Source organism: Dipodomys merriami, unplaced genomic scaffold, assembly GCF_024711535.1.
Source record: "Dipodomys merriami isolate MVZ:Mamm:240054 unplaced genomic scaffold, mDipMer1.0.p SCAF_2, whole genome shotgun sequence".
Taxonomy (NCBI): Eukaryota; Metazoa; Chordata; class Mammalia; order Rodentia; family Heteromyidae; genus Dipodomys; species Dipodomys merriami.
Genome location: NW_027203381.1, coordinates 45,202,067 through 45,225,842, shown reverse-complemented (window position 1 = coordinate 45,225,842; position 23,776 = coordinate 45,202,067). Strand labels below are relative to the sequence as shown.

At 36.4% G+C, this 23,776-nt stretch overlaps 1 protein-coding gene across 10 annotated transcripts in view; it reads left to right on the top strand.

Annotated features, from left to right (window-relative positions):
* Positions 1-23,776, top strand: part of Dlgap1 (DLG associated protein 1) — an 882,629-nt gene that overhangs the window by 9,107 nt on the left and 849,746 nt on the right. The gene's annotated exons all lie outside the window — the stretch shown is intronic.

Below are 23,776 nucleotides of genomic sequence, written 5' to 3'. Positions count from 1 at the left end.
GATGTTAAGTAGCTTGTTTAAGAATTTTTCCCCAATTTTGAAGTGATAAAGATATAATCCTTTCATTTCTCATTAACTACTAAGATTTTATTTTCACATGAAATTCTTCAAGACTTTTATATTCATAGTTCATCCATCATGTGTGTAATTACATTTAATGTTTAGGCAAATGCATGACTTCTCCTAGTCTTAATTTCTTCTTTATTAAGTTATGGGTAAGGTTGTTGCATCCATCAACAGACTTTAGGGTTTATTTTGTGTGTGTAGTACAAAAAGCCTACTAATGAAACTTCAGTTTTCTTTCCTGTCTACTCAAAATCAATGTCTAGGAATGGTAGGCAGTCAGATTGTTATTGAAACATAGTGTGGAGGTACAACTAGCTCTTATTGTCACAGAGTCATGTCTTCATTAGCACTTTGCAAGAAACTTCTCCACAATAACCACACTTGTGGGACAGGACTATGATTGGCCATTCTGTCCTCCATATTTGTTTTTCTTTCATGAATTTAAAGTCTATTTGAAGACTTATTTACAGTGGATTCTGTTAGAAACTATGAGAAACTGGGAGTTACAGGATTGGCTCTCCCTTTGCTTGCTATCTAGATTGAACATTGATTTCTTTTAAAGTAATTGTTTTAGAGCCCAGCCAAATCTGACTTCTTATATGAAGCATTTTATAGCTATGTTAGCCACAGGGAAACTCGCCTGTGAATTTCATTTGTATTAATCTGGATCACTTATTTTATGATTTACATATGTAGATACTTCTAGATAATTTTTAAGCTTCTTTAGGTGATGAATTAGCTTATGGGTTTTTGCATTTCTCATAGGCCTAACCCCAGTAGCTAACAGAGTTGCTTTCAGTGGGTAGCAGCTGCCTTCTTGATCATTGATAATTAGTTATTGGAGATGGCAGAGGGCTAAGCAGAGATTTGTAGTCTGAGTTTATTGGGCATAAGAACATTACTGGAACATTCAAGCATTTGAGATAGGAAGCTGTTTTGTAGTAACTGAGCTATATTTTGGTTAATTTTCAGATCATATTGGACATGGTTTGCAAGCTTCTTGGGACATATTAAACCTGAGTGTATAAAATTATGACAAGTGAGATTTTAATTTGGGGTTATCTGCTAAAGTGGCCAGTAGATTTATGATTCTAGCAGTTGTGTCTATGTTCCCAGAAGGAAATGTTACCTTCTTCCAGTCCTGATTCCATTCTCCTGATCCACTTAACTAACTAAATAACTGAACAAGTTAATTTTACTGAACTTGGTTTTCTCATCTGAGAAACGAGGCTCATTAAACATACATTTCACCATTTTTGAAAGGACTAAATGAGCCAACTTGTATATCTAGTTCAAAGCAGGGACCATGGTGAGCAATTAAAATATGCTCTTATTAACAATATGTTTTATATTTATGAACTAATCTGCAAACCAGCTTTTTTAAATTAAAGGAGTTCTAAGGAAAGGATGACAAAATGACCAATCTAGTCATAAAACACTTTCTTCTACTAAAAAATCTGTAGATCTTACTATTTCATGCTACTTTATAAGCCAATGACAATGACAGTAATTGTGTGAGCAGCTTCAGTAATAACTAGTATTTATTGAGCACCCTGGTCTTTGTTCTCAGACATTTTCCTTATTGCATGTAGGCAGTAGTATTGCTGTATATACAAGATGTGGAGGCTCACAACCTAGCCCTGACTGACAGGGTACCATCTGCTGTGAAAAGGGGACAAAGGAAATCAATGTCATGACTTTCTCTCCAAGGAAGACTTCATTATGTTGATGAGAAGTTATTTTCATAAAACAATTTTGTAAAGCTAAAGCTACACCTCAAAATATGAATTTTAATATATTCTAGTTAGAGAGGAAGATGATCTATGGAAAAAGTGGAAGGGACTGAGCAGAAGGAGGTTGTTGTGACTTGATTTTGCCCAGAGGATTTGTCTCTGCTAGGAACAGTGTTTTCTAAGTTAATTGCACATAGGCAATCAAGATTCATAAGCAGGTGCTCTTACACTGCACTGATCCATGCCTCCAGCCCAGATTTTTGTTGGTTGTTTTTCAAATTGAGTTTTGTCTCCTGTCTAGGCACATCTGCAGTGAAGTCCACCAATGTCTTGCTTCTTAAAAGCAAGGATAGCAAGCCCTCACTGCTGCATCTAGATTTTCATGGACAAAGGAGATTCTCCTGGACTTTTCTGCCCCATGCTGGCCTCAAATCACTATCCCAAAAATGTCAGTCTCCATGTAGCTAAGAGTACTGGCTTGGGACACCCCTGGTTTCTGATAACCTCCACCTTCTCTGCTACATGGGCAGGAAAATCCTGTGTTCACTGAGCTTATTTTCTTTCTTGGGGAAAAGGAGTTAAAAAGAGTTTCAGCTAAATACACACACAAAGCAGAAAGAGAACCTCTGAATGAGGTGGGGAAAAATCCAGTGAGTTTCCATTAAGACAAATATCTGGGCATTCATACTTAGATTTTGGGTTATGTCATTTTACTGTCTATTACACTGGCTCATGATGTCATATTTTGAAGGCTAGGTTTAAACCTCATGAGATAAGCAAATACTTGTTCTTGTTACCTGTATTGTTTCAGGGATCCTAGGACATTTAAATATTGCAGTTTAAATAATTGGCAATATCAGTTTACAAATAGGTTGTATTCAGAGACATATTTAGAAGCTAACTAGTTTTGGATATTAAACAAGATCTCTCCATTGAAAGGGCTGCACAAAGGTACAGGCTTCTAAAGTAACTCCTACAATCTATATGACTCATCTTCAGCAAACGATGCAGTATTGCTCTAATGAAAACCATACATTTAGGACAGGGTATCTATGAGAAAGTGAACACAAATTGTGGTTAGGAACATAAGCCATCCTTTCTGCTGTAGAATCACAAGAGCCCTGACTCTTCCCTGGGTGGGTTCTGCAGAATGCTCCCATGGTTGGAGCTATTGGAAGAAACATGGCCCAGCTATATCATATCATGTTTCAGGGCCAGAACTCAGAGTGGGGATGTAGGACTATTCAGAATTTACTTAGGACACTTTTTTGAATGCTTGAATAAAGTATAAGAAAAATTAATAAAGCTCTGTTGTTTCTAGTGTATTCTGTACTCAGAGCCAAGATATCTATTTTGAAGTCATTTTTGAGTTAGATTTTAGCAAAGTAGGAATTATAGATTAGGATTTATTCTTTCGAATTCAAGTAATTTTTGCCAGATCTTTGTTTTCCTATGCATTTCAGATTTTGAAGATATCCATTATTGAAACACAGATCTTATCAGTTCATTCTTTCATATATTTATTCAATTAACAAGTCATTAAACTACTTTAGGCCAAGTATACCAGTGGAAGGACACATAATATGTGTGTGTGTGTGTGTGTGTGTGTGTGTGTGTGTGTGTGTGTGTGTAATTATGTACATGTGTACATGTATATATGTATACCAGTACCAGGGCTTGAACTCAGGGCTTATTTTCACTTATTATTATTATTATTTTTTTTTTTGCTCAAGACTGACTTTTGTCATTTGAGCCACAATTTTCAGCTTTTTCCTGGTTAATTAGGGATAAGAGTCTCAAGAACTACAATCCTCAGATCTCAGCCTTATGAATAGCTAGGTTACAGGCCTGGGCCACTTGTACACAGTTAATATGTACATACTGTTTTAGAATGTTAGAAAGAAGTAACAGTTATGGGAGAAACAGAACTCTATTATGATGAATTGGGGTAATATATATATATATATGTATATATATATATATATATATATATATATATATATATATATATATATATAAAAGCAATGACATTTTTCTTTCTTTTTATATTTAGACCTTCACTACAAATCTCCTAGCTTTAAGATTTGAGAATGCTCAACAAGAAAGGTGAGAGTACTTTCAGTGTTTGGTTATTCTTTTGCCCTAGAGTTGTCTATGTCCTCAAAGTATCCACCACATTGCATTGTAGCTACCTTTTTCTTCCTTTTAATCTCCAAGTAGGCCATGACTGTAGCACAGGGCATATTGCCTACAAATTTGGATTTCAGTAATCATATCAGCGATTATATTTTATTGAGTACTTACTATGCACTATGCATTATGCTAATAATCTCATTTTGTAGAAATTGGTACCATACTTTACAGAATATACTTTAAGACCACATAACTACCATGGTTGGAGCTGATAATTGAACTGGGTCTGTAATAGTCTGTGTACTTCCCTTGTGCCTAAACCATTGCCAGACATTGGCTGGCATCCAAGAAATGCTAAGTGAAATGAAAATCAAATAAGCTGTAGCTTTGCAGAATTGTGGAGCCTATCAGAACTGTGTCTTTAGCTGTTTGCAGGATGTACCTCTTCTTTCTTTAAATTATTTCACTTCACACCTAGTCTGGCCTGGAAAGTGGTTATGTGGAAATTCTCACTTTCATTTTCCTTATTTTTTTCTTATTTCCTATGCTTTTATATATCATACGCATAGTACAGAGTGGACACAAAATTATCTCTGCTAATATCACTAGTCTGTGATCCAAAGGGGGAGCTACTTTATTCTCTAATGCCAGTTGTATTAAGAAGTTTCCACGTAGTCCTAATTATTATTTTTTATTTTTGAGCTTTTGAATTTCACTAGTGCCTCTTTTAAATAGATTCTTTCAGGAGCAAACTATTTTGATGACTTCAGGATCAAAGTACATCAATAGGTTGCATTTGGCTTACATTCCCCTTTCCACCAGGTTTTTCCACTTATCTGAGAAATTTTTGCATGACAGAGGTGAATCTCTAGGGAACCTTCTAGGTGTGTGGCCATCTGCTTGCTCTGGAGAAACATCATTCTTTCCAGGGAAGGATCTGCCATTTGAAAGAGATACTTCAGCTCCCTGCTTCCCATTGAGTAAGATGTGTGAGAGGATAAATGAGTTCATACCTTAGAGGCAAAGGAGGATATCTTCAGTAAGAACCCAACTTGAGAACACAGTTGTCAAACCTGGCACACTTTCTGCAAGGTTCAGTTAAGGGCTAAAGTAGCAAGGGGGAAACAAAGTGTTAGATTGGTCTCCTAACAGACACCCTGAAAAAATAGTGTGTGTTATATCCTAGGAGCTTTTTAACTCAACCTGGTAGAATTGAAAACATCCCTCTGCTTAAATAAACAATGGAAGATCAACATTGTTAATCTTGACTCAAAAGCAAAGTAGTTTAATCCAACCAACCCATGAAATGGCAGAGTGCTTATGTAGTTTATTTTCTACTTTAAATTTTTAAAGAAAAGGAAGCTAGCTCACTGTATACCTATCTCTACCTCAGAGAAATAAATATTGCTACAGGATGTCGAGCTCATGTAAAGTAACAGAAGCTGAAAGGAAAATAGATTTGCTCAAAACTGATAGAACAGTGTCTTTGTAATGCCCTTGCATTGATAAGTTAACTGTCTTAAATCTTTCTTCCTGTTTTTCTAATGCCTTTGTTTTGTCCAGAATCACTGTACATTCCTGAACCAAAACAAACTAGGAAATTTAGTTGTCTTGGTACATAAGCAAAGTGAAAGTTATTGATGGGAGTAATAGGAAAAACAATGCACTAATAGCAATGCATTAATTTGTCAAATACAGGATATATATGGACAAAGACTTTACTATTTTTAATAGTACCCTATATTGAAATACAGAGTCAGTTTATTTATATTGGGAATGTCCTTAAAATTAATTTATGTATTCATTTATGTGAGCCAAAGTGGTTTATTAGAAATTATACAGTTGAGGGCTGAGAAGGTGGCTCAGTGGTAGAGTGCTTGCCTTATATGCCTGAGGCCCTGGGTTCGATTCCTCAGCATCACATACAAAAAGAAAAAAGCCGGAAGTGGCGCTGTGGCTCAAGTGGTAGAGCGCTAGCCTTGAGCTGAAGAGCTGAGGGATAATGCCCAGGCCCAGAGTTCAGGCCCCACAATCGGACCCCCCCCCCCAAAAAAATTATACAATTGAAATTAAAAAATATACATTAGAATCATGTGAAATGTAAGGATAACTCCTGTTTGCTGGCATTTTCTGATATTTTATTCATCTGCCTGGAATTTTGCCATTTACTCACCCTACTCTTGTTTATATAATGGTTTCTTTTTCATTAATGGTACTCTTGACCACCATTGGTAAAGTCATCTGATCTATTCCTGTTTTGTTTTGTTTTGTTTTGTTGGGTGCTGGTATTACTGGGGTTTGAATTTAGGGATTAATACTTGCTAGGCATGCTCTCTTTCACTTTCACTCTGCCTCGAGTGCCCCCACCCCCCTTTTTTATTAGTCATAGGGCTTGAATTCTGGCCTTGGGTGCTGTCCCTCAGTTCTTCAGCTCAAGGCTAGGGCTCTTCCACTTAAGCCACAGTGCCACTTCCTATTTTCTGGTCGTTTATTGGAGATAAGAGTCTTAGTGACTTTCCTGTCTGGGCTGGCTTTGAACTGTCATCCTCAGATCTCAGCCTCCTGAGTAGCTAGTATTACAGGTGTCAACCACTGGCACCTAGCTCCTTCAGCCCAAAAGCTTTGGTTATTTTGTTTATTTTTTTGTCAATTGTGTGGCTTGAACTTTGGGCCTAGGTGCTGCCCCTCAGCTTTTCAGCTTAAGGCTAGCACTCTACCACTTGAGCCACAGCACCACTTCCGGTTTTTCTACTTCTGTGGTGCTGAAGAATTGAAGTCAGGACCTCATGCATGCAAGGCAAGCACTCTACCACTGAGCCACCTTCCCAGCCCTGCTCTGGTTATTTTTGAAGTTAAAGTCCTACCTATCATCTGGACCACAATCCTACCTTCTATGCTTCTCAACATAGTTGTGATATCAGCCATGGCAAGCCTAGATTTTAAGATGGGGTCTTACAGACATCTGCTTAGGTTGGCTTTGAACAGATTGAGGGTAAATGGAGATCTTCCCAATCTCTATCTCCTGAGTAGCTAGGGTTATAGATATGAGCCTTTAGCAACTGGAAAAATATTGGTTCTTAATAAGTATGTCAAAAGAATGAATACAAGAAAGATAAAGATTAATAATTTTGAAATACATAGCAAGTATATATGAAGATGGCAAAAAGGATCTCAGTGAAGACTTGATCAATAGAGTGTTAGATGAATGAGAAAAGAGAAAGCAACCGAGTGTTATTCTGATTAAAATATAACATATGCACATCTGAAGTACTATGCTGAAAACATATAGGGTAATTAAGAAAAAAATAAAGAATGATAGGAAAATAAAAGAGACCGAGAGGTTACCACCAGGAGGGAGACAGCAAATAGAGAAGGTAAATAAGGATGAATGTGGTAGAAGAAGGTAGAGGAGCCGAGTTTGATTGGCATATGATGTATGTTGTATGCATGTATGAAATGCCACAATGAAAGTCTCACTTATACAAAGAATGTAAGCTGATAAAAAATAATCATAAAAGAAGGAATGAATATAAAATAACAAAGCTCAATGACTTAAGTCTCTTGCTTATAATAATGGCTAGATAAAATTTAACTTAGCTTTTAGTTTGTTTTTGTGTTGTGTGTGTGTTTTGTGTGTATGTGTGTGTTGTGTGTGTGTGTGTGTGTGTGTGTGTGTGTGTGTGTGTGTGTGTGTGTGTGTGCCAGTCCTGGAACTTGAACTCAGTACCTGGGCACTGTCCAGAAGCTTTTTGCCCAAGGTAGCACTTTATCACTTGCACCACAGTTCCACTTTTGGCTGTTTTATTTGGTGGTTAATTGGAGATGAGTTTCATGGACTTTCCTGCCCAATTTGTCTTCAAACCTTAAGCCTCAGATCTCAGTCTCTTGAATAGCTAAGATTTACAGACATGAAGCACTAGTACCCAGCTCCAGAGCCTTTAAAAAAAATCATTGCATGCAAAGCTCCTTTCTTGTTTCTAGTAACAGTGCTTTGTGAACTGTCAAATGTTCTTTCTGAGGGCCAAAAATCACTTATGTATAATTGACAGTCATGTGATTTTTAGGTTTCCATAAAATAAAGGCATTCTCTGAGCTATAATTTCAATTAAAAATGGTGTTTCATGGACACTTTAGTGATACATGATATAAATATTACTGTTGAGTGGCTTTATACGTCTTCTGTAGGAGCTCTCAAGTTGTTGAGGACAGCCATTATTTGATGAAAGAATTAGCCATAGTAAAATGAATGAATATCCCTTGTATATTGTTTTCTGTTTTTCTGTTAAAATATTCTCCACCTATGTTAGCTGGATAATTTAAAGATTATAAGAAGGAAGTAAAAAATAATTTCAGCTGATAATATTTTTGTTTTAATTCTTTTATTGTCTTCAAGTCGATATACAATGGGATTCCAATTCACCATGTCAGTTTATGAATACAATACATCTTGACCAATGTTGTAATATTTTTTAAAAAGCCATACTTCATAGGGGAGAGACAATGCCAAATAAAGCCAACATCAAACCAGTAATATATATCTCACATTAGTGCTTATAAATTGATCAATTATTTAGTAGCTCTAAAAAATTCTAATGATATCCACAGCATTATCTCCATATTCAGGCATCTTTCTTGGCTAGTGTGTTACAAAGCACTTGTTTTCCCCAACTCCAACTGGAACCCCTCTGTACATCACCTTGACAATAAAATTAAATTAAAAAAATTAAAAAGAAATGTACATAAAAAATCTTTGTGTTTGTTGGTATTTCATTATTCATACTATTTCAGAAATAAACAAGCCATCTGTTCCTAGAACTCTGTCATTCCTTAACAAGTCTGTTTTATTCTCCTCTTGTTTGTTTTATCATTGTTTCCAAGAATTCACCTTGGAATCATGGATGAAGAAGCCAAGTGTTTTTCTTTTTTTCACTTTGAGAGATTAATCATTTTTCCCACAAACAATAAATTGAACCATCTTGGCAGTTTACTATTTTTTCATTTATTTGCTGGTATTTTCTACATATTCAATTTTTATTAGCATCAATTAGTTGTACAAAGGGATTTCATTTCAAAATGCACATAGATGTATACAATGTACTTTGATCAGAGGTCCCTTATGTAAGTCTTCTTCTTCATCCTCCCATTTTCCAATTTAACTCAATATGCTTTATTTTCCCATTTAAACATATCTGCATAAAATAGTTTGAATACATTCACCCTCCTTCAGCCTCCTCACTCTTACCTGGACAGGACCTGTTTAACATTCCTAGAGAGTTTACTATTATGGATAATGTTATCCAGATATTTCATTGGCATAAATAAGACTGTAAGTATCATGCTTTAATTCATCAATACCACTACTGGGCATCATTGCAGAATATAAGTCTATAGGCTTAAAGAAAAGAAAGCAGCCTAAGTTCAGAAAGATGTTTTCCTGAATCCTCAAAGAATTCATCTGCTACTATCTGACTTTACTTTTATTTGCATCAGAATTCTGAACCTCACCTGCACATTTGAATCATTTAGAGAACTTAAAAAAATACAGACCTCAAATTCTATCCAAGGCTCTGTCATTCTGATGGGCTCAAGCTCCAGAGTGCTTATAAATTCAGTTCAGTAAGAACAGCTTGAAAGCAGGGAGCAGAATCAATGACTGATAGAAGTGGTTATGAAAAGGTGGTCCCTGAACAAGCAGTATCATCTACTTAGGAACTTGTTACAAATGCAGATTATTAGGCTGAAGTTTAGACTTAGCAGCTCAGAAAACTCTCAGGATGGGGCCAGAAATAGGTGTTCTAGATTCTTTTTTTTGTATGTATTTTTATTATAAATATACTGTACAGAGGAGTTATAGTTACATGAAAGGTAATGAGTACATTTCCTGTGGAGCATTGTTACCTACTTTTTCGTTTTTCCCATACCATACCTTCTCTCCCCACGTCCCAACACCTTCCTCCACCCCTCCCCCGGTTGTAAAGTTCATTTTTTTGTACATCTCATTGCTACAATTGACCAACCTGTGTCCTTATTTAAGTATTTTGTTATATCCCTTCCCCTCCCCAAATTAGGAAACTGTATATACAAGATGCATGGCACTGGAATCAAATACAGTGAAAACAGGGGTTATACCATGGGGGAAGACCATACAAAAGAAATTTTAAAAAAATCACGTAATACATTATAAAGCAAGAAAGATAAAACCTACTTGGGTCCCTATCTTGGAGTTCATTTAGATTCTTGCTTCCAGTCAAGTACTTACTTTTATATGCCTAGGTGCAGGTCCCAGTCACCAGTGCTTGGGAACTGGCTCTTTTGTCAGAGAAGAGTCATTAATGACTGCAGTGATCTTGACTCTTATCTTCCTGGTATGATGTTGTCTTTTATCCAAATTGCTTCTAGCTCTCCCTCCTTCTAGAACTGTTTTTCTCAGTTGCTAACCTTTTCCCTACTATCAACTTTACCCTGTGTATTTTTGGCTGCACTGATGATGATCTTGATGACCACTTAATCCCTGTAGTCTCTGGTTTTAAAACACAAAACTGGCCCAATTGTGGTTAAGATGAAGCCCTTTGTTCCTCACTGAGCTCTTTCCACATCCACAGTTTGTCCTTTACAGCCCTAGTTCCTTCCCCTTCCAAACCACTTTTTTCCTGTTTCTTTTTCTTTTTTTTGTGATCTGCTGCTAACCTAGCTTTTTAAAAATAAGTTTTTTATTGTAAAAATACTGTACAGAGGGGTTACAGTTACTTGAGCAAAGTAATGAGTACATTTCCTATCAAGCATTGTTACCTCCTTCTTTGGTTTTCCCCATCCCTTCCCTCCCACCTCCACAACTACACTCCCCACCCCCACCCCACGCCCCCACCTAAAGTTCGTTTTTCACCATAAAGTCTTGTACATCTCATTGTTACAATGGGTCAACCTGTATCCCTATTTAAACATTTTGTTTTTTCCCTTCCCCTCCCCAAATTAGACTGACATCAAATACAGTGAAAACAGAGGTTATACTGAGGGGAGGAACATACAAAGCAACAAATATAATCATATGGTACCTTATAAATATGTTAGAAACAATAGCAAGAAAGAAAAAAACAACACTTGTGTCCCTATCTTGGGGTTCATTTCGCTTAACTTCATATGTACCTGGCTTTGAGTGCTTTGCAATTTTATGTTTCTCATGTATTGGGGAGTGAAGTAAGGAAAGAATCCAAATTAAGGCAACTTTTATCCCTTCCGAATTACATTTCTTTCAAAGTAATTTTATTATTGTGATTAAAGAGTCAGGAGTGTGTAGAACATCTAGAGCAATTGCATTTAAATATACCAAAACTCTTTCAAAAGTTAAATTGTAGATGCAGATAAATCATGGTAATTTTATATGAATATTCTCCTTCCTTCAGTGTGAAGATTGTTACCCCTCTCCTTGTGTGTGTTGCTTGGATCTGTATCAGTTTCCCAATTCTTCCACCTTGGATGTCATTTCCTGGGAGTTAGAATTGTCTTTCTTGACTCCCTCTTCCTTTACATTTTGTTGTGTTACTTCCACTGTTGAGAATTTTATACCAGTCAAGTGATACCATATTTTCTACCTTATGTTTATTATCTCTGAAGTTGCTCAAGCCATGTGCTTGAGATACAGCCTCTGATTTCATTTCTTGCATCAACTCACTTGGTTACTGACCAAATGCCTAGCTTTCTTTCAAATAAACTTACTTTCCACAGCTGTTAAAAACATACCCTAGCCAGTGCCTTCGCCATCCCTCTGTTCTCTGCAAATCCAAGCCCTATTTGTTTAGTATTTTTACCCTTCAAACTGTCCTTTGGAGTTATATTTGATAGATCAGTTTTGACATGTTTGCTAAGTCCTTAGATTATGTCCTTTGATATTTAGTCTTTTGTGACCTGTAAGATGAAGCTTCAAGTATATGGTATTGCTGGCATTTGAAGTTTCTTATGGCCCACTGGAATGATTTTCCAGCCTTAACTTTTAGCCTTTTTTAATATCATGTAGTTTTATGCTTCAGGCTGCTTTATTTGTCATGTCCAAAATAACATCATGTTTTATGATGGTTCTTTGTCCAGTATTACATCCTGTCTTTTGGATGTCCTTGCTTCATTTTCTGCATATCAGACCTCTAAATGTTGTTCAAGGACAGCTTGAGGGCTCCTGCAGCTTCCCTGGGAAGATTTACATGCCATCTTTTTTGGGTTCTAGTATTTCATGTGTATTCTGATAATGCATTGTAAAATTTCCTACCATGTTGTCCCTCCCTGACTTGTTCAGCAATGAGATCCTCAGGTTCACTAGAAGAAGATTCAGAAAAGCTAAAAATGGGAACATTGGAGAATAATGTTAGAACAAAGTGAAAGTATATGGGCCCATGGTAGGAGAGTTGAGGATGGATGCCTACAGCACAAGGGAAAGACAGAGTAGCATGCAGGCTGTTGCTACAATTTGATCAGGTCAAAGGACAAGGATGCTCAGAGAATATAAAGATCAGATAAAAAGATGAGCCTAAAAATAAACAAGGCAAATAAAAAGAAAAAAGAAAAACATAACAGAAATAAGGCAAGCTCATGCCTGTAATTCTGGCTACTCAGGAGGCAGATATCTGAAGATCACAGCTCTAAGTCAGCTTGGGCAGAGAATTCCATGAGCCTCATATCTCTGATTAGCCACCAAAAAGCTGGAAATGAAACTGTGGATCAAGTGGTAGAGCTATTGGAGAGCATCCCATCCCTGAGTTCAAACCCCAGTATCAGCACATGCTTGTGTGTTCACACACACACACACACACACACACACACACACACACACACACACACACACACACACACACACACATGAACCAAGCCTGGAAACAAAGCAGTTATCTTTGGCTATTTCATTAATTACTATAACACGTAGAGATATAAAACAACCACTTTATTATACTTATACATTGAAGAATTCAGATAAGGGATAGCTTTCTTTTGAGGAGAGCATGTAAACTTAAGCAGCAGAAGAAAGTATTGCTTTTATCTAGGGGTGATATATTTTGAGAGGAAGGAACAGATTTTGATTTATAAGATAGAATATAGGAGGGAAACCCATAATAAAGGAGATATGTTTTGGATTGGACTTAGGAGTTTGTACTGAGGCTCAAGCTCAAACAACTCAGTGAGTAAATGAAAAGACTCATCTGTTTAGATCACAAGGAGAGATTTGTAAGGCTGGAAAATAGGATGTGTAGTCACACAGGGGCGAGAGTAGAGCTTTGGAACACAAACTCTAAAAAAAGACTATGATTTTACTTAAATGTATACAAGAATCATTAACTTTTTAAAATTTAATTTAATTTTATTTGAGAACATACTGAAAAATCATTAACTTTTTTAAAAAGAACGTTCTCATTCAGAGTCTATCCAGATTGTAGCATATTCAAGAATTGACTAAAGGAGAAGATGAGAGTTATATTTATATGGTATAAGGTTTTTCTTTAAATCCCCAATAGGTAATTGACGCATTAAGATTCAGTTAGGTGCATTAAGGTTTGACCAATTGAATACCAATGGAATTTGAGAAAGAATGAATCAGTGTGATGTAGTCTGGCATTATTCTGAACCCTTTATGACCCTTCAGAACATATTTTTTTTTTAAATTTTCTTATGACAATAGTATAAATTCCATGAGACAGCACCTAGTACATAGTGAAATAGAGACTTTTTTGGTAGTATTAGGGTTTGAATTCAGGGTTTCAGTTTTGCTAGGCAGGCCCTTTACCACCGATCTATTTTTCCAGATCTTTTTTCACTGGTTATTTTGAGACAGAATTTTGCTAGTCAGTGCCTGGGTCGCGATACTCCTAATTTATGCTTCCTACTGTAGCTGTGATGACAGGTGTGAGCCACCATGCCCAGCTTCTTTTACTGAAATGGAATCTTGTGAGACATTTTGCCTGAGCTATTCTTGAACCACAATCCTCATGATCTTAGCTTCCTGCATAGCTGGGATGTTAGTCACATATTGTCACATTAAGATATTGGTTAAGATAGGAGTCTCAGGAACTGAACTTTTTGCCCTGGCTGATACTGAACTGTAGTCCTCCTGATCTCAGCCTTCCATGTAGCTAGGATTACAAGGGTGAATCACACCCTTGAATTTTTATAAACGTTTCTCTACAAATGTAGATAAGCATTTCGTTTTGGCCTGTCTGAAAATAAAGCCTGCTAAAACTAAATGGTTTTGAGAAGTTTGGTTCATGATAGTAATTTTTACAAGCTAGTTGACACTTTTTGTTAGTAGTTGGTTATTTGGGCAAACAACAGCTCCCCAAAGCAAGAAAATTGGGTAGAACTATGCTAGAATAGAAAATGTTCCCAAAGAGTCTTACTCCATTTCTTGTACTTTATTACAGATGAATAAATCGAGGCTTAGAGGAATTAAATGACTTACCCCCAGTTATTCAACTAACTGCTTCAGTGTTAAAGCAGAGACTCACGGCAGGCTCATAGGCAATCTGATATTATTTCATTGTACAGCACTGCATGCCACTTTGACTACCAATTCAAATCCTAACTTGAACTGTATAGGGAAAAAAAATCCATCTATGTCTGTTAGGTTTCCAGAGAGACTGTACCTTGTGTGGCTGCAGAAAAAGTTTAAATCCTGGGATGGTGGAACTCAGGAAAGGAAATTAACATTGTGGTATTGTTACATAAACAGCGTTTTTTTTTTTTTTTTCTTTTCAAGCAGCACATGTGGATTGTCTATTTGATTAGTTCTTGATGGCCTGTTTTTGAGGACTAAGTTCTCATAGACTAGCTGGCTGGCTCATGTCCGTAATCCTAGTTAATCAAGAAACTGAGATCTGGAGAATCACTCTTCCAGCCTACGCTAAATAAAAAAGCCTGCAATGCTCCATCTCTAAATAATCAGCAAAAATACAAGATTGGAGGTATGGCTCAAGTGCTAGAACACCAGCCTCAAATAAGCTGAATCAGAGAGTGAGACTCTGAGTTCAAGATCCAAAACACAAACAAACACAAGCAAGCAAACAAACAGACCTAACCAACAAAAGAGCAAGACTCCAAGGTAAAGACAGGATCAAATATATTTCAATACCTAGTTTGACTTTTAAATTAGATCTATTGTATATTTATTTATAGCCTAAAATTCATTATCAGAGATGGGGATAACATTATTAATTTAATGCTACTTAATTCAATATGTATTGAATTCTGACAGTGAGTAAAGTTTCTAGACTATATATTTATAATTATAATAGCAGTATTTAATAATAATAACCTGTGGCATCTTACTTTTAATTATGGCACATTCTCAGGCTGGTCTCAAATTCATGATCTTCCTGCCTCATCCTCCTCTTTGATTACTGGTGTGTGCCACCACAGCCAGCACACATTCTCATTTTGATATAATTTGAATTTTTCATCTAATTTTTTACCATACCCAAGAAAATGTCCCCAACTTTTGAGGATTTTTTAAATAATTTTTTATTATTAATAAGTTTTTTTTATTGTGAAAATACCATACAGAGGGGTTACAATTACATAGGCAAGGTAATGAGTACATTTCTTATCAAGCATTGTTGCCTCCTCCTTTGTTTCCCCTTACTGTCTCTGCTCTCCCATCTACCCCCCATCCCACCAAAGTTGTAAAGTTTAAGTCACATATAAGGATGTTCTTTTAATGTTCCTTAAATGTGACCAGACATTTTAATATTTATCTTGAACCTGTTTGATAAAACAAAATAGGATATAATCATCTCATTAAGACAAAGACTGGACTGAAAATAAAATGACTTCTATATTAGAGAATGATTCAACCAATTTAACTTTCTGCTTAGCACAGAAAGGAAACAGATTCCAAGGTACCACAATATTTGGCATCTTTGCCACTACCTCCAAGTCATTAGTATTCTCCTAAGGAATACAGAAAGTATAATAGTCAGTAGGTGGTATTCTACCTAAACAAAGATAAGAAGGAAACATTTTTTATAAAATTACTTTAAAATGCAGAATTTCTTGATATTTAAATCTTTTCTTTTTCTTTTTTTTGGGGGGGGGTCCGGTAGTGGGGCCTGAACTCTGGGCCTGGGCACTGTACCCCAGCTCTTCAGCTCAAGGCTAGAGCTCTACCACTTGAGCCACAGCACCACTTCTGGCTTTTTTCTTTTTTCTTATGTGGTGCTAAGGAATCGAACCCAGGGCCTCATGCATGCAAGGCAAGGGCTCTACCACTGAGCCACCTTCCCAGCCCCAATTGATATTTAAATCTATTCAAAGACTAAAATGAAAAAAAATGCAGAAAATAGAAAGATTCACTGATTAACATTATTTTGCTTGGTCAAATATATACTGTTTTATCATAAGAAATAAGAAATAATGATATAAAGTAAGTTTGATTAACACTATGCCTCTTTTAAGACAAGGCACACATTTTTACCTCAGATACAGCTTTTCTGACTAGTACATTCTTAATTGCCTTTTCCCCTCAAAAGTATTCTATTTTAAGCCATTATTTGAATAGACTCCATAATCTAAAGTCATTTTTTTCTACACAGAATATTTTTCTTTCAGTATATAAGCTACAAATTGTTAGCCTAACAATACTAACATACAAAAGTCATCAACAGAACCAGCAAGTGTCTACAGCCAAGTCTGAGAGTTATTGCAGTCCTTAAGACAGAACCAATACAATTTTCCAATGTAGTCAGATTTTAGCTATGTTTTCTAGATAATTTTACCACAAATCCAAAGAAGCAATCTCATTGGGTCCTTCTAAAAGCCGTGCTTTCATTGGTCAGTATCAGTGGTTACTAGGTAGCAAACCTTAGAGTTAAGGTTTAGTCTTTTGTAGTTTGGGTTTGTTAGAGATACTTACACAATAGCGTATGACATCTAGGTGTTTCCCCCAGGCCTCCTGATGTCATTCTGGGGATGATATAAATGGATATTATATATAACATATTAAATATATAATATAATAAATGGTAATAATATAAATGACTTCATTCTATATCATCTCTGTTCACAGAAGCCATTTGGGTACTTTGCAATCAATTCCATAGTATTTTCAAATCAAGCATGTATATAAATGTCTGAAGACTTAGCATATATGCTTGAGTACTGCTTTTAACTGTATCTGTAAGAGAAGTTTAAATCTCCCTCTTCTTTTCTTTCTTGTCATTCCTCCCCCTCCCTCCCTCCCTTTTTCCTTCCCTCCTCCCTTTCTTCCTTCCTTTCTTCCCTCTCTCTCTCCTTCCTTCCTTCCTTCCCTCCATCCCTCTCTCCTTCTTCCCTCCCTGGGGTCTAAACACTTCAATCTCATGTCCTATGATTACTAGCAAGTTAATGACAGATTTCTCATGACTGGCTCTCTTTGGTTCTACTATATCCTTATGTTCAAATGTAGTTACTTGTTATATTCACTCTTGTCCCTTGGCTTTTGAAAGTGCCTGCCTCAGATTTTTTTGCCCCAGAGAAATCCAGGGCACCTGTACACACTAGTCCCCATCAGCCCCTCCTGCCTTGCATTTGGGATCAGCAACTCAGACATACAAGTAAATATGTACAAGTGTTATTTCTCAAATATACTTTCATAAGCCTTGAAGAGAAGCAAATAAAAGCTGTGCAAACAGAAAAAAACATATTTGAGTCACACATATAAGTGCTTGTGCCTTGCACATACATTCATGCTTGCATGTAAACATGCAAACACACATAAAAACAAACAGACCTAAAGGACAACTTGCACAAAACTTGTACTTTCATACAGTATGAACAAGATCCCTAGAGAGATCAAACGATTTGTGCTAAGTCACAGAGCTACTATTGAATGCATCAGAACTGAAATGCAGGGTGCTTAATTTGGGAGAAATGAATAAAGCTTTCATCTGCAAAATATATATTTTTAAGGAGAAAATTTAGATTTAAGGTGATGAATTTAAAACATATGTTAATATTTTATTATTTACTTGAGATGGGAAGCATAAGAATTCAACCACTATCACAAACATTCATACATCTGCCAATGGAATATTATCAACAATAAAATTCCTTGAGTCCTCTATTTTCTACCTTCAACTCCTTATCATCAACAGACACACAAGGATCACCTCTCTAAATTTGCCTTTATTCATCATTTTTCTCTATATATTTTTATCACTATATGCATGATTTCTTTTCTCTCTCTCTCTCTCTCTCTCTCTCTCTCTCTCTCTCTCTCTCTCTCTCTCTCTCTCTCTCTCTCTCTCTCTCTCTCTCACACACACACACACACACACACACACTGTTTCTCCCCCCCCCCCACCGCTCTCCTTCTTTCTGCTTGTACTAGGGCTTGAACTCAGTGCCTTGCACTCTCCCTTGGCTTTTATGTTCAAGCTTATTGCTCTCCACTGAAGCTACAACTTCATTTCCACCTTTTGGTAGTAAATTGGAAGTAAGTCTCTCAAATTTGTCTTTCCTGGGCTAACTTTGACCCATCATCCTTAGATCTCAGCCTCCTGAGTAGCTAGGATTACAAGTATGAGCCAGTTCCTGGCTGCATGATTTATAAACTATCAGTTTATAACAGAAATGCTTGTGTTTGAACTTTACAAAGATGGTAACAAAATGCATTCTTCAACTCTCGTTATTTTTCATTTAACAATGTATTTTGAAGATCAGTTCATGCTGATATACACAGTGAACATATTTGAATGGAGTACCATTTTACTTATAAGTATCTCACTGTTCATTAATTCACCTACATGTATACATCTACATATATGTTTGTGAATTCATTTTAAATCTTTTACTTCTTTTTTTTTCTTTTGATGCTAAAAACTGGGTTGTACTTCGACTTATGGATGTCTCATGATAAATATATGTAGGAAGCTAGGCTGTGCACTGTGCCAGATTTAGAAGATAATACTCAGCTGTTTTACAAAGTGAATGTATCAGTGTATCAAGTGAGACTCCCACAAGTGCTGCCAGAGACCCCTCAATGTTTTAAACCTTGCCAACACTTCGTGTCACCATTCTTAATTTTATTTTTACCAACTTGGTGGGTGGATATTAGCATGTAAACTACTTTTATTGTGGCATGGGCTCTAATCTAATGCTTGGTACCAAGTCTTGAGCCTGTTATACATAGTAGGAAAGTGCTGTACCACTGAAAAACCCATGTACAATATAAGAGGATGCAAAACTCAAGGCAATTTTTTTAGCCAAGGCAATCAAGGCAAATAATTTTAGCCAACACAAGAAAATCATGACATCTGCATGCAGACTCTGTTATGCTTTTGTAGTTGGAGAGGTATTTTTACACATTCAGAGTGATCGTTGTTGCTAAATTCAGCAATAGCACCTTCATGTTCGTTAATATTTAATGATAACCTAGAATTAATTAAATGGGTTCAACTTCTGTGTAGCTATTCATTTTAACACATGTTTTAACACATGTTTTAACACATCCTATAAGAGAATATAGTAAAATAGAAATTAACTCTATATAAATGACTCTGGGTGAAATCATATATTGACCTAAATAGATTGTGCTGCAAGTGGAGGTATGGCTCAAGTGGTAGAGTGCCAGCACTGTGCATAAAAGGCAGTGCCCAGGCTCTTAAGTTAAAGCCCCAGTACTGAACACACACACACACACACACACACACACACACACACACACACACACACGCACACACACATGCACACACGCACACACAAACACAGACACACAAAAATACACACGCATGCACGCGCACACACACACACACCCTAAGTAGATTGTGCTGCAAAGGTTTATAGAGTTAATAACACCATAAGTTCTGGCTCTGCTTTACTGTATGACATTTAATGAAGTTAATAATGGCCATAGGCCTTCCTGGCTTACACTATAGGATGTTTCTGCTCCACTGGAATCTGATGGACCCTTTCTGTCTTACTGGGATGGTAATGTCAAAGGGATCCCAAGTACATTTCCACCTTCCCCTGAAACAAGTAAAGGCAGCTGTGCGCTAAGAAAAAAACAAACAAACAAAAAAACTTATTCCCAAGGAGAGATGAATTGGTTTTGCTATAAAATCCAGTAAGTGATCAAAGTTCAATAGAAATTGAATAAAGCTCTTATTCTCTGATCACTGGTCTGAACATTTTGCACTGAGATTTGATGGTAAGGATCATCATTGTCTTAGGAAATCGTTTTGTAAGGAAACACTGACTGCTGACACAATGAGGTCATTTCGAGTATTACAGTTACCCTAAGGACTCAGGGCTCCAGTTGTCAGATACCAATAATTAGAATAGGGATAAAGTTTCAGGATTAGATTTACTCTAAGATACTAGGAGCTCATCATTTCCCCCCAACAACTTATAGTTCAAACCTGTGACCATCCAGAGAATCCTCAGGCAATGAATAACAGCAGCAAATGGTTTTGGTCTCTAAAGCTTCCCTGATCAGGCCTAGGCACTCTCTTTACTGATTCCTTCTTACTTCCTTGCTCTCTCTTGGAATCTATCCACTCGATTAAGGGACATGGTCTAGATTTCAAGCTGTAAGAGCTGTCAAAAGCCTAGGCAAATAGTACAGTCTCTCCCCACTCAAAACAGAAGCCTTTTCTAGATTGAGGTTCCTTCTTTACACCAAAAATCTCTGATCAAACCTGGAAGGCAATGTGGATTTCCTAATTTTGTGGGCAGAAATTAAGATTTAATGCTTACAAATTTAATATAGTCAAGGACATCTCTGATCCCTTTCTTTTAATGTTTTTTTCATTTTTATTGATTGGTTAATTTATTTATTTTTGGTGTAATCCTGGGGTTATAAGATCAGTGCCTTGTATTTGCTAGGCAAATGCTTCGTATCATTTGAGCCATATCCTCAGCCTTTGAGATTTTGAGACAGGATCTCACTGACTAGCCCAGGCTAGTCTCATACTGGATCCTCTCGCCTCATCCTCCTGAATGCTGAGGTTACAGGTATGCCCTAACACTTGGGCAGGTCCATATCATTTATTACATAACTCTCCTCTAAGTCCACATCCTGTTTTCTCCCAAGGTAGATTTAACCCATCTGCTTGTTTCTTTGTCCCTATTTATTTTTCATTTCCTCTCCATGAGGCTTTGCCCAATATGATATCACTAGCACAGAAAGACAGTCTCTCTGTTCTGTTTGGTTAATTAATCTCAGTGTCTGTTGCTCACCTTGTGCTTATATTTTCTAAATGAAGAAAACTCTGAAACTTTCCTTTTTAGTTTTCCTTCATCTCTATACTGCACTCCCATTAAGCTGTTATATCCAAAATTCACCACAGTAAGACATTCTATTTCCTCATTCAGAATTTATACAACCCAATACTCATCTTTTTATCTCAACATAAGTTTATTAATTTGCATACTTATAATTTATTCTAATATGATCTATGTTTTATTACAACTGTGCCCTTCTGATCATGGCAACCTAGTATTCTAGAAGGTACCCAATTTCATTTTATTGGTTTTATATGATTTCATATCCTACTCAAGAGGCCATTCAAATAACAAGAAAAAAATCATAATTTAATATTATCTATCATCGACTGAGGTCCTGTTTCATTTTAGGCACATGATGACTTTGCTAAGTGAGTTATTTGTACTACCATTTAATTTTTACAAATTTTTTATTTGAATTGTATAGATATAGAAATTGAAGTGTAGAATTGTCCAAGGACACACAGGAAGCAATAGTGGTGTAATCACTATAGAGATAATTTAACCATATGAGGTCTGGCTCCAAATGAAGTATCTCTCCCTCCCTCCCTCCCTCCCTCCCTCCCTCTCTCTCTCTCTCTCTCTCTCTCTCTCTCTCTCTCTCTCTCTCTCTCTCTCTCTCTCTCTCTCTCTCTCTCTCTCTCTCTCTCTCTGTGTCTCTCTTCTTTTTTGATCTGGCTTTGAACTCTTCATCCCTCCTGCCTCAGTCTCATGAGTGCAGGGATTACAGATGGGTGCCACCATGCCTGGCTCATACCCATAGTTCTTTTTTAATATATATTTTTTATTGAAAAGATGCTGTACAGAGTGTTTACAGTTACATGAATAAGGTAATGAATACATTTGCTATCGAGCATTGTTATCCCTCCTTTTTTTCCCTCTACCATCTCTTCTCTCCCCACTTCCCCAACTTCTCCCCCCCCAAAGTTGTAAAGTTCATTTTCAACATAGTGTCTTAATCAGTAGTCTCTAGTTGTGAGATCTTACCAATATGCTAAATATTTTATTTCTCTATTTAAAAATGTTTTCCACTTGTGAGCATATTTAATTTCAAATTACATCTAATTAGGGTCAAAGTTCATTTTGATCAGTTAAACCACATACAAATTGGTGCATATGCATATACATGCATGCACAAAATACATGGACAGAAACCACAAATGCAAACACAAACGTAAAGCGTAGGTATGACACACTTTCCAACTTAAAATATATAAGAACAAACGACTCTCTGTCATAGTCTATGTACCACCCTGGCGAGCCCTTCTCACTTCTGAATCATCTGTGTGATAGTTGATGCTCAGATCCTGGAAGCTCTATGTGTAGACACTAAGTCTTCAGTAGCATCCATCTCTCATTTGCTCCCACTTATATGACAAGAAATAAAATTTTTATTTACTTAAGAAAAGGGAGTTTATCAGATAATGTATTAAATGTGCTACTTTCTTTGTTAAGATTCACTAGATATAATTGAGAATTATATTAACAAATATTTCAAGGATTTAAAATATTTTTATTCTTTCTCTTTATAGACTTCACTAAACTGTTATTTTTAATGCATTTTAATTATTATTGTAGACATATTGTACAGAAGGGTTACAATTATATATCAGATAAAGAATACATTTCTTTTTGAACAATGTCATTCCTCACCTTGCTCTCTCCCAGTTTTTCCTTCCAATCCCCACCCACAAGTTGTATAGTTTATTTCCAACATAGTATCTAGTATTTCCAACATAGTATCACTACTGTATTTGTTCACCCTTTGTCCCCATTTCTATGTCCCCTCTTCCTAAACACAAATAAATGAAAAAATAAGACAAAAAAGAAAAGGAAACAAAAACAGAAACAAAGGAGAAAAACTCTTGCTTCCATTTCTTGGAGTTCATTTATATAAAAATTATTTTATATTATCAGATGCATATAGGTATTATGCTTTTGTGATCCTCTCCTGAGAATGTCCTCCTGTGGTCTCATTGTCTAGAGACTTGTATAATTTATCATGTCCCAGTGTACTTTTTTTTTAACCATCTAGTGTGTTTACCAATAGAGGTATAGGCACATTTTCCTTATCCAAAAATGAGGGAAATCTGTACAACCCAGGTTTCTTTGTCTCTGGCTTAATATACTTTCTCCAAATCTTTCTATTTCCTTATGAACTGTACCATATCATTTTTTCTGATGGATGTGTACAATTCCATTTGTATCATGTGTACCATGTTTTCTTGATCCATTTGTCCATTTAGGGGCATCTGGGTTGATTCCATATCTTGGCTATGGTAAACAATACTGCAATGAACATAGTGGTCCTGGTAGCTTTAGTGTGACCTTGTCTGTGTTCTCTTGGATAGAACAGGAATGGAATTACTGGGTCATAGGAAAGTCTGTGTTTAGTCTTTTGAAGAGTTTCCATACTGCTTTCTAGAGTGTTTGAACAAGCTTACATTCCTACCAACAGTGTAATAGAATTCCCTTTTGGCCACATCCATGTCAGTATTTGTTATTGTTAGTTTTCTTAATAATAATGGCCATTTTAACTAGCATGAGCTAGAATCTCAGTGTTGCTGGCAAAATTGGCTATCCACAATGCAGAAGACTGAAGTTAGGCCCTT